This window comes from Panthera uncia, chromosome B4 (genome assembly GCF_023721935.1).
Source record: "Panthera uncia isolate 11264 chromosome B4, Puncia_PCG_1.0, whole genome shotgun sequence".
In the NCBI taxonomy this organism is placed as follows: Eukaryota; Metazoa; Chordata; class Mammalia; order Carnivora; family Felidae; genus Panthera; species Panthera uncia.
In genome coordinates, this window is record NC_064809.1 from 80383856 (window position 1) to 80395425 (window position 11570).

At 44.5% G+C, this 11570-nt stretch overlaps 1 protein-coding gene across 1 annotated transcript in view; it reads right to left on the bottom strand.

Annotated features, from left to right (window-relative positions):
* RNF41 (ring finger protein 41) overlaps positions 1–11233 on the bottom strand; it is a 30725-nt gene extending 19492 nt beyond the window's left edge. Inside the window, exons 1-2 of the mRNA XM_049627375.1 lie at positions 11067–11233; positions 8139–8323 (exon numbers count right to left, since the gene is read on the bottom strand). The gene's annotated coding sequence lies outside the window, so the exon portion shown is untranslated. The remainder of the gene's footprint in view (positions 1–8138; positions 8324–11066) is intronic.
* Between the last annotated feature and the right edge of the window lie 337 nt (positions 11234–11570).

Consider the following 11570-nt stretch of genomic DNA (forward strand, 5'->3'; position numbering starts at 1 on the left):
CCTACTTCTAGGAACTTAGCCTAAGGAAATAATTAGAAGGGTGCAAAAACAATGTACTAGGTTGTTTCAGTGTTGTTCATAACAGCAAAAAAATCAAGAACACCACAAATATCCAGAATTCCTTACATCTATAAAATGCAATACCAGGAGGGGTGCCTGGGTGGCTCAGTCAGTTAAGCGACAGACTTTGGCTCAGGTCATGATCTCACAGTTTGTGGGTTCAAGCCCCATGTCGGGCTCACGCTGACAGCTCAGAGCCTGGAGCCTGCTTCCAATTCTCTATCTCCCCCCTCTCTGCCCCTCCCCTGCTTGCACTCAGTCTCTCTCTCGAAAATAAACAAACATTAAAAAGAAAGAGATTTTAAAAAATGCAATACCAGGAGACATTAATATGACTTAGATATATTTGTTTCTTATTAATAATTTATTTAAATTACTTAAATATACTTTGTATATATCTTGTCTTATATCTTATTATATATTTATATGACAAAATGACATATTTATGCTTATTATATATGATATAGTACCGTTTTTGTTAAAAAGTATATTATGTGTGTATGCATTTATACTGGAGAGCTTCTAGGATACAGAGAAGCTGTCTCTAAGTGTACTACTTTTAGTACTTTTTTTAAAAGTTTATTTATTTTTGTAACGTTTTATTTATTTTTGAGAGAGAGAGAGCACACATGAGCAGGGGAGGGGCAGAGAGAGACAGACACAGAATCTGAACAGGCTCCAGGCTCTGAGCTGTCAGCACAGAGCCCGACGCGGGGCTCGAACTTGTGAACCGCGAGATCATGACCTGAGCTGAAGTCGAATGCTTAACCAATTGAGCCACCCAGGCACCCCAGAAAAGTTTATTTATTTTGAGAGAGAGAGAGAGTGCACCCACGCGACAGAGGGACAGAGAGAGAGAGACAGAATCCCAAGCAGCTCTGCACTGCCAGCGCAGAGCCTAAGGCGGGGTTCAAACCCACAAACCAAGAGATCACAACTCCAGCCAAAACCAAGAGTGGGACACTCAACTGAGCTATCCAGGCGCCCCAGTATTTTTTTTTTTTTTTAAGAATTTTATTTTTAAGGGGGCACCTGGGTGGCTCAATCGGTTGAGCATCCAACCTCGGCTCAGGTCATGATCTCACTGTTCGTGAGTTCAAGCCCCAAGTCAGGCTTTGTGCTGACCATGTAGAGCTTACTTCGGATTCTGTGTCTTCCTCTCTATCTGCTCCTCCCCCCACTCATGTGGGCTCTCTAAGAAATAAGTAAACATTAACAAAAATTCTATTAAAAAAAAAATTCTGTTAAATAAATGTTTATTTTTGAGAGAGAGAGCAGGCCAGTGGGCGGGGGCCAGAGGATCCAAAGTAGTAGGCTGGGGCTTGAACTCACAAACTGTGAGATCATTATTTGAGCCGAAGTTGGAAGCTTGACTGAGCCACCCAGTCTCCCCACTAGGCATTATTCTAAGCATTTCTTGAATATTAACTCATCCAATTCCTACAACTCTATGAGTTACTCTATGAGGTCGGGACCGTCATTATCCACATTTTATAGATGAGTAACAGATGCACAAAGGTTAAAAAGCTTGTCCAAAATCATACAGCTAACAAGTGGTGGAGCCAGATTCAAATCCAGGCAGACTGCCTCCAGAGCCAAGCTTTTAACCACTGCTAAGCTGCCTCCCAATTTGAAAAATCCAAGTTGCAAAATGTATGTTTTATGAATAGTATGGTCCCTTTTTTTTTTAATTTGAGAGAGAGAGCATGGGAGAGAGGGGCAGAAGGAGAGAGAGACAGAATCTCAAGCAGGCTCCACGCTTAGTGAGAAGCCCAACATGGGGCTAGATCCTATAACCCTGCGATCATGACCTGAGCTGAAATCAACAGTCAGATGCTCAATGACTGAGCCACCCAGGTGTCCTGGTCCCATTTATATAAAAAACAATTTAAAAAATAAAATTAGGGAGACCTGGCTCAGAAAGGACTTAAAAATCTTTAAAAAATAAAACTTAATTATGTGTATTGTACACATTTTTAAAAATTTTTTGTGTTTATTTTTTTTTGAGAGAGAGAGAGACAGAGAGAGACAGAGCATTAGAGGCAGAGGGGCAGAGAGAGGAGACAGAATCTGAAGCAGGCTCCAGGCTCTGAGCTGTCAGCACAGAGCCCGACATGGGGCTCGAAGTCACAGAGTGCAAGATCATGACCTGAGCTGACGTCAGAGGCTTAACTGACTGAGCCACCCAAGTGCCCCTGTACATATTTTTTAAACACTTATTTTAAGTTTATTTATGTGAGAGACAGTACGTGCACGTGAGTGCTTGAGCAAGGGAGAGGCAGAGAGAGAGAGAGAATCCCAAGCAGGTTCCTCATTATCAGTGCAGAGCTTGAAGTGGGGCTCGAATTCACAAACCATGAGATCATGACCTGAGCTAAAATCAAAGGTTGGCTGCTTAACCAACTGAGCCACCCAGGCTCCTTTAACGTTTATTTTTGAGAGAAGCAGGCTCTGAACTGACAGTAGAGAACCTTATTCAGAAGCTGGAACTCAAGAACCACAAGATCATGACCTGAGCCAAAGTCAGACACTTAACTGACTAAGCTACCTAAGCGCCCCTATTGTATACATTAAAAAATTTAAATACTAAGAGGAGTGCTTGGGTGGTCGGGTCAGTTGAGCCTCTGACTCTTGATTTTGGCTTAGGTCATGATTTCAGTTTGTGAGTTCGAGCCCCATGTCTGGCTCTGCACTGACGGCGTGGAGCCTGCTTGGGATTTTCTCTCTGGGCTCCTCGTCCACTCATGCTCTCTCTCTCACTTCCTCTTTCTCAAAATAAATAAAAAGTTTTAAAAAAATCTAGATGCTAAGATTTTACTTTTGTTTTTATTTTATTTTTTTAGTTATTTTGTAAGAGAGTGCATATGCATAAGGGGGAGGGGCAGGGGGAAGAGAGAGAGAATCTCAAGTAGGCTCTGGGCCCAGTGTGGAGCCCAGTGTGGGCTCTTGGGGCTCATTCTCACAGCTGTGAGATCATGACCTGAGCCGAAATCAGGAATCAGACAAAATCAGGAGTCAGACGCTTAACTGACTGAGCCACCTAGGCGCCCCTGCACTTTCTCTCTTGCACTTTCTCTTTTCTTTCTTTCCTTTCTTTCTCTTTTTCTTTTTTCCTTCCTTTTTCTTTCTTTCTTTCTTTCTTTCTTTCTTTCTTTCTTTCTTAATTTCTTAATTTCTTTCTTCCTTCCTTCCTTCCTCCCTCCTTCCCTCCCTTTCTTTCTCTTTCTTTCTTTCTTAATTTTATTTAAATCCAAGTTAGTTAACATATAGTGTAATGGCTTCAGGAGAATTTAGTGATTCATCACTTACACACAGCACCCAGTGCTCACACTAACAAGCGCCCTCCTTAATGCCCATTCCCCCACCCAACACCCCTCCAGCAACCCTCAGTTTGTTCTCTGAATTTAAGGGTCTCTTATGGTTTGCCTCCCTGTTTTTATCTTATTCTTCCTTCCTTTCCTCTTTTTTCATCTGTTTTGTTTCTTAAAGTCCACATGAGTGAAATCATACGATATTTATCTTTCTCTGACTGACTTATTTCGCTTAGTATTATATATTCTAGCTCCATCCACGCTGTTGCCAATGGCAAGATTTCATTGTTTTTTTCCTTTTTTTATATTTTTTTTAATGTTTACTTATTTTTTAGAGAGAGAGAGAGAGAGAGGAAGCAGTGGAGGAACAGAGAGAGAGGGAGACACAGAATCCAAAGCAGGCTCTAGGCTCTGAGCTGTCAGCACAGAGCCCAATGCAGGGCTCGAACCCACAAACTGGGAGATCATGACCAGAGCCAAAGTTGGAGGCTTAACCAACTGAGCCACCTAGGCACCCCTTTAAGTTTATTTATTTATTTTGAGAGAGAAAGAAAACAGAAGCAGGGGAGGGGCAGAGAGAGAAGGGGAGAGAGAGAGAATCCCAAGCGGGCTCCACACCATCAGAGAAGTGCCCAAAGTGGGGCTCAATCCCATGACTATGAGATCATGACCTGAGCCAAAGTTGGACATTTAACTGACTGAGCCACCCAGGCATCCCAAGATTTCATCTCTTTTTGATCGCCGATTAATATTCCATTGTATATATATACCACATCTTTATCCATTCATCAGGTGATGGACATTTGGGCTTTTTCCATAATTTGGCTATTGTTGATAGTGCTGCTATAAACATTGAGGTGCATGTACCCATTCGAATCAGCATTTTGTATCCTCTGAATAAATACCTAGTTGTGCTTTCGTTTTATCTTTTTTTTTTTTTTTAACTCTTCTTAACGTTTATTTATTTCTGAGAGAGAGAGAGAGTGTGAGCAGGAAATGGACAGAGAGAAGGGGAGACAAAGAATCTGAAGCGGGCTCCAGGCTCTGAACTGTCAGCACAGAGTCTGACATGGGGCTCGAACCCATGAACCGTGAGATCATGACCAGAGCTGAAGTCACTTAAACCAACTAAGCCACCCAGGCACCCCTGCACTTTCATTTTAAATCAATGCTAACAACATTGTCTCAAGGAGGAATACAAATTCTGCAACTTATCTTAATGGGGGTCTCAGGAGATCTCCCATCCCAAAATAAACAGAACAGAACTTGCCTCTGTTAGCAAAGGATGGCCAGAGCGCATGGGAAGCCATGAGTCAGGGTTAGGAGCTACAAGTTTACCACCAAAAAGTCAGGGTTTACAAAGCTCTAGGGAGATGCTGGCCACTGTTCTTTCTAAATCAAAAGTCCCTCTATGTGCTCAGAGATTCCCCTGTTTTACCCACTCTTACACAATTGCATTCTTTCAGGGGTGCAACCTCAAGAATTAAGGGGAAATTTATATTTCTCATCTGAGCAGGGTATTCCCTATTTGTCATCTGTAGGAAACAAACGTCATATACAACCTTGGAAGCCAGCTCCTTGCCCTGCCCTCAAGCAGATAATCAAGCTGATGGGCTAGGCTCCTTGATTATTCTTTCTACTCTCTGGGACTCTGAACATGGCTATGAGGCTGTCATAGGGGCAGACTATCATTCCAAGGGGAATGCCCCACAAGAACTCAACTGCTCACTGCCCTGGAGGCAGAAACCTTAATAAAACTGAAACCACAGGGACCTCAAGAGTCACAGCCAGTGATCATAGCCACCGGAAGCACAGTTTCCTGGATATTTCCCTTGAGTTGTAGAACAAAAAAAGGCCTTGGAAGGTTTCACTCAACTGGGGAGCGGAACTAAAGTAGCACTGAGGTGTCTGTCCCTTCAGGCTTATAGGAGTTTGGCCAACCTCCCTAATTTGAACATCCTAAAGACTGCATTCCCAGCCTTCTTTTCTGTAGGCCAGAACTCAATGTTATGTTACTTTATCTCCTTACTGTTACACTGGGGTCTCTCTATATAGTTCTGGTCAGTATTATAAAAATGCAAGAGCTTTCTCCTATCCCTTTCTATACCCTTTTAACCTGCTGTTGCAGTTGTTTCCTCTGGTCTACCTCTGGAAAGAGCTAGGAATTCAAAACAGATTGTTCCTAAAGGAACCTGAACATTTAGCCTCCTTTATTCAGGGTTTCTTGAACCCATGAACAGATGTGCAAATCATGCACACTGTCTCTTTCTGTCAGACGCATGTGAGCACCCACACACACAAAGATAAATATCAGAGAAGCCACTCTAACTATAATTCATATTTTAGAGTAAAAAGGACATGCTGTTACCAATCCTTGGCAAAAGCATAAAGGTAAAGGCCAGGTATACGTATCGTAGACTCACTTCTATCAATTCTCCCTTCTCCTTGCCCTGACTACAACAGATGTGCAGAGGCTGAGGATTCTCTAGCCCCAATTACTACAAACCACCAGACACATAGCTAGAGGGCCCCATAACCTGCTCCAGTGTAAAGAAACAGGTAATGTCTAGGAATTTCAATCTAGTGAATAAAATTAACTGGTGAAGGGTCTCACATTTCATTACAAATCTTCCTGTCTCTCGGTGAATGGAAAAAAAGGAAACTGAGTTGGGAATACAGAAACCTGAGACCCAGCTCTAGCTCCACAACGGACCAAATGTGTGACCTTGGGCAAATTACTTAACCTCTCTGGGCCTCAGTTTCCATACTCCACAAGAATTGAAGCATCTTGGACTACATAAATTCTAAGGTGCTCTACAAATTACATGATTCTGAGTTTCAGCATATAAAACAAAAATATCTAAATTAGGAGGTAGGGGGGTCTGGGTGGCTCAGTCAGTTGAGCAACCAACTTTGGCTCGGGTCATGATCTCATGCTTCGTGGGTTTGAGCCCTGAGTCAGGCTCTGTGCTGACAGCTGAGAGCCTGGAGCCTGTGTTTCCTATGTAGGATTCTGTGTCTCTCTCTCTCTGCTGCTCCCCCACTCCTGCTCTGTCTCTCTCTCTCTCTCTCTTGCTCTCAAAAATACACATTTAAAAAAAGAAAAAAATATTGAAAAAAATAAATTAGGGGTAATTACATTATACAAGGTGCCTTATGACTAACTGACCTTCCTCTTTTTAGGCAACTCTCTTGACTTTTTTTTTTTTTAAGTTTATTTGAGAGAGAGAGAGTATGTGACTAGGGGAGGAGCAGAAAGAGAGAGAGAGAGAGAGAGAGAGAGAGAGAATATCCCAAGCAGGCTCCACACTGTCAGCGCAGAGCCCAATGTGGGGCTCGAACTCATGAACGATGAGATCATGACCTGAGCCGAAATCGGAGTCAGACTGCTAAAAGCAACTGAGCCACCCAGGTGCACCCAGCCCCTTTTTTAAAAAATTTCTAATGTTTATTTATTTCTCAGAGGGAGAAAGAGAGAGAAAGAGACAGAGCACAAGTGGGGGAGGGGCAGAAAGACACAGAATGCGAAGCCGCTCCAAGCTCTGAGCGGTTAGCACAAAGCTGGAAACAGGGCTCAAACTCGTGAACCGCTCAAACTCATGAACCGAGAGATCATGACCTGAGCCGAAGACGGTTAAGGATACTTAACAGAATGAGTCACCCAAGTGCCCCGCCTTTTTTTTTTTTTTTAATGTTTGTTTATTTTTGAGAAAGAGAGAGAAAGCGCATACATGGGAGGAGCACAAAGAGGGGGAGACAGAGGATATGAAGTGGACTCCACGCTGACAGCAAAGAGCCAAATACAGGACTTGAACCCACCAACCGTGACATCATGACCTAAGCCAAAGTCATACATTTAACCGACTGAGCCCACCCAGACACCTCAACTTTCTCGACTTTTTAAGTGAAAGGAAGTGGTATTTTTTTCTTTAAGCAGCAGAGTCCTTAGACTGAAGTCACTCCTCCTCTTAGAGAAATTACTTCTGAGGAACTAAATTTCCTCACTTGTGAGATGAGGGGATGGGCTACATTGTCCCAAAGGTTCTGTTTAATTCTAGAATGCTGTGATCCATACTAGATTTACCACAGTGAGGGTAGGTGGGTTGGTTGGTTGATTTATTTATTTTTTTAGTAAGCTCTATGCCCAACAGGGGGCTTGAACTCATGATCCCACAATCAAGAGTCCCCTGAGATCAAGAGTCACATGGTCTACTGACTGAGTGAGCCATGCACCCCACCACAAAGGATTTCAAAATTAAAATTCCTTTAGCATATTTTAATTGGTTCAATTTACAAAAGAATCCAGAGGGCACACAATTCAAGAATGTACTTAACACTTGAAGGGAAGCCTACTAGGCCTCAAAGGGCAGCAAAGACCTCCCACTTAGTCACCAGCACCAAGCACTCTGTGTGGTTGCCCCAAATCTCATCTTCATTCTCTATACACAGCCCCCTTGCCAAAAGAGGCATGTAAAAGATACAGAAAACACAATCCTTGTCCTCAAACTAAGGTGTAGGCTTGAGTCCAATGAGTGAGTATATGCAAGATATAAAACACATTAAAAAAACATAAAATTTACTAAGCAGTTTTCCAAGTAAAGGTTACTGTAAGATATAAATAGGCACAGAACAGACTGATGTGGATTAATCACAGAAAGCTTTATGCAGAAGAATTTCAAGAATCAGGTTTTCAAAAGCAGAAGGAACTCAGATAGGATGAGAAGAGACCTGAATTCTGAAATGGGATTCTGAATCAAGGCTCTTTACCTTCCAAGTGTTGGGGGGTAGGCTCCCTGTTCACAAGGCTCCAACCCCCTGATGCCTCCACTCAGTGCCACTCAGGAGACGCTCCCAGTAACCCATCTTGTTGGCTATTCTCCGACTGAGTCTTCCTTCCTAGTGACAAGCTCCATCGCCAAGGGGATGGATGTGATGTCACAATCAGGAGCACTCTATTAATAGGAACAAGGAAGAAAAAGGTGAGTCAGGGGAACTACCTCCACTTGGCAGTGAGACTAGACAGATTGGATCTGGCAGTTGGTTGAGGAGGAGGAGGAGACAATTCCATTAAGGCCTACAGGTTTCAGAGCTGAGGACACAGCACTAACTTCTAAGGATGGAGGTTACTGGCTAAGAAATCACACACACACACAGTCCAAGAGATTCAAACAGAGCTGAGAGAGGCAGAGAAAGGGACAAGAATAAATATGAAGAAGAAGCACTGTTTGAGACAGAAAGATTCTCTTACTCGGTGTACACAACCACAAATAATGTCAATGATTCCAGATCTGTGGCTATACAACGCACAGATCAATGATACCTTATATGCACAGTATGATGCTTAAATGTTTCCCAAATGCTTTCACATAAATTACTGAATTCATGTAAAAAGAATTCTAATCCCACCCTCCAACTGGAAAATACTATTTCATAAGAAGATACTCAAGAATGTTCATACAAGTGTGATTCTACTTCCCAAGTCAGAAAATATTCCTGAGGGTATCAGGCTTTATTAAAAAGGTGGGGGGGGGGGGCCACAGGGGGGCGCTTGGGTGGCTCAGTGGGTTAAGTGTCCAACGGCTCAGGTTATGATCTCGAGGTTCATGGGTTTGAGCCCCATATCAGGCTCTGTGCTGACAGCTCAGAGCCTGGAGCCTGCTTTGGATTCTGTGTCTCCCTCTCTCTCTGCCCCTCCCTTGCCCACACTCTGTCTCTCTCTCTCTCTCAAAAATAAATAAACACTAAAAATTTTTTTTTCTTTTTTTAATGAAGAGACAGTGAAACAGGAAATTATTCCAGACTGGGCAACTGGGAATACTAGAGGTAGCAGTATGAATAGGCAGACTAGACTCTCATTACTAAAAGAATGGAACCAAGAGGGACAAGGCTTCAGATGAAGGGTGCTGAGAGATCTACTCAATACTACACAGGAGCATAGCAACTATTCCAACTCCTCTTGTCAACATCACATGGCTATCAATAGATTAAGGGCTGCATAACAAAGGAATAGGATGATGATAATTTTTATACATAAAACTGAGATTATTTCATCTTCTGAGCCTGGCACACACACTGATTAGTTCACTATACTCATCAGCCACAACACGTTTTAGCGTGGCATTTTTAAACTAACAGAGCGATAAATGTGCAATGCCAGACCCACTTTCTATTTGAGGGGTTGGGGGTGGGAGTTGTTTCTCCCTCATCCATAACACAAAGGAGAATATAATGCTGCTTCCATTTTGACAACACCCTATCTCCCAACAGCCTGACATATGCACCTGTACTCCACGAAATGCTTCCACGAACGACTGCTGTTGGCTATACTCAGTCTTCTACTGACAAGCTCCAGACTCAGAAAGCAAACTGTTACCCACTCTTGGGAAAAAAACAATCTTACTCTGATGCTCCCTTAGCCAGAACAAAACAGGATTTTTCAACTGAGAGGAGGACCAGGAGTCAGGAGACGGGTTGTGGTCCCAGCTCTGCCAACTGTATGACTTTAAACAAGCCAAGTATCCTTTCTATAGTTTTTAATGTCTTCACCCGACAAGTAGGGAAGATACCTGCCTTATCTACCTAATATGTTGTACTAGAACAATCAGAGACATAATAAATGTGAAAACATACTGAATACAGCTATGTCTCAGGTAAGGTTTTGTAGTAATAAAATGCAAAATAAATTTAAGAGTACTGAAGGCAGGTGAGGGAATGCTTGAAAGAAGCTTGGTTCCTTTTTAATTACTAGGAACCAGGCCCAGCCACAGAGTCGGCTGGACACACAGGGTAGTACCACTATCATATCACTCAGATTCCCTAATACTAGTCTACCCCATTCCTATCTGGAGGGAAACTATCAGCCAGCAACACTATCAGTTTCTTGTCCTATTGTCAGACTCTAAAACCACCTGTATAGGAAGTGATTAGACTGTCACTATCACAGCCCATCCCCCATGAACAGTGGCTCCTTAATAGCCACACTTGTTGTTAGGTGGAATGAAGTCAGTTTGTGAATGGGGAAGATGTCAGTCCCTCAAGCAAAACACTCTCACCTCTCTTAGTTTTCTGCTCCTTCTCCAGCCCCCTCCTTCCCACTCCCCAATTTCACAGAGTTCTGGGTTGGGGAAGGCTTTCCGGTGAGTGAAGTCTGCATAAAGGGCCTGGCTGCAAACCCAAGGAAGGGATGTAAGGAATGTGAGATTCCTTCACGGAGGGGGGGAGGGGGAGGGGGGGGGAAGGAATGGAGAAGGAAGACAAGGCTGCCAAAGACAAGGCACGGGAGAGGAGCCAAGCTATGGCGCTTCGAGGGCGGGGGTTCAGGTTCCGCCACCCCTGCCCAGGCTGGCCCCCAGAATATTCCCTTCCTCCCCTCTCAACCCGTCAACACTGCCCATTTAAATACCACGTTGCAACCCCAGGTCCCTTCTTTCCTGTCCTCCAGCCAGCCCAGACCCCCTCCCGCACTTAAGGCTACCCTACTCCAATGGACCTCCCCCGCAACCCACCCTCCAGCGCCCCTTTCTCACCTCCCGACTCCTCCCTATCCCTGTTCCCTTGCTCCATTTTTCATCTTTACTCCTAACCCTTCTCCTGACCTCCAATATCTCGAACCCGTGCCCCAATCCCGGTGGGACATCGCCCCCTCCCCTCCCACACCCTCTTTTAGGTGGGAGCCGGCGCAGGCGCAGTACGCACCGCCCTGGAAGCGGTCTGGACTCTCCGTACCCCGGCCCGGCTGAAGCTGAGGCCGCAGCGGCCACGGAATAGCTCGGGTGCCGGGTCCCAGCCTTTCCTGGGAGGGGAAGGGGAAGGGGAAGGAGAGGAAAGGTTCCAACCACTCGTCGCCTTGTGAGACGGATCCCTTGCCCCACCTACCACTGCTACGCAACCCGGCGGAATCTCGTCACCAAACTCCGCCTCTCTGTTTAACTCGGACCTGGACTAGACGCCAAGAGCGACCAACGAGGAGGGAGGAAGGTTAGCCGGGCCTCCTCTCTACACCGGAAATCTTTATGATCCCAACGAGGACTATATAGCCATCTGGGAGGGAGAACTCTATGTTCTTCCCAGCATGAGTGTTGTGGGCGGAGCCGGAGGCTAGCTCCCGGGAGGCAGAGGCTACGCTTTGGAGAGGTGTACGTGTCCCATCTCCTAAAGTTGATGCCACGAGGTGCGAGATCGTTGCGAGGAGCCTGGCCT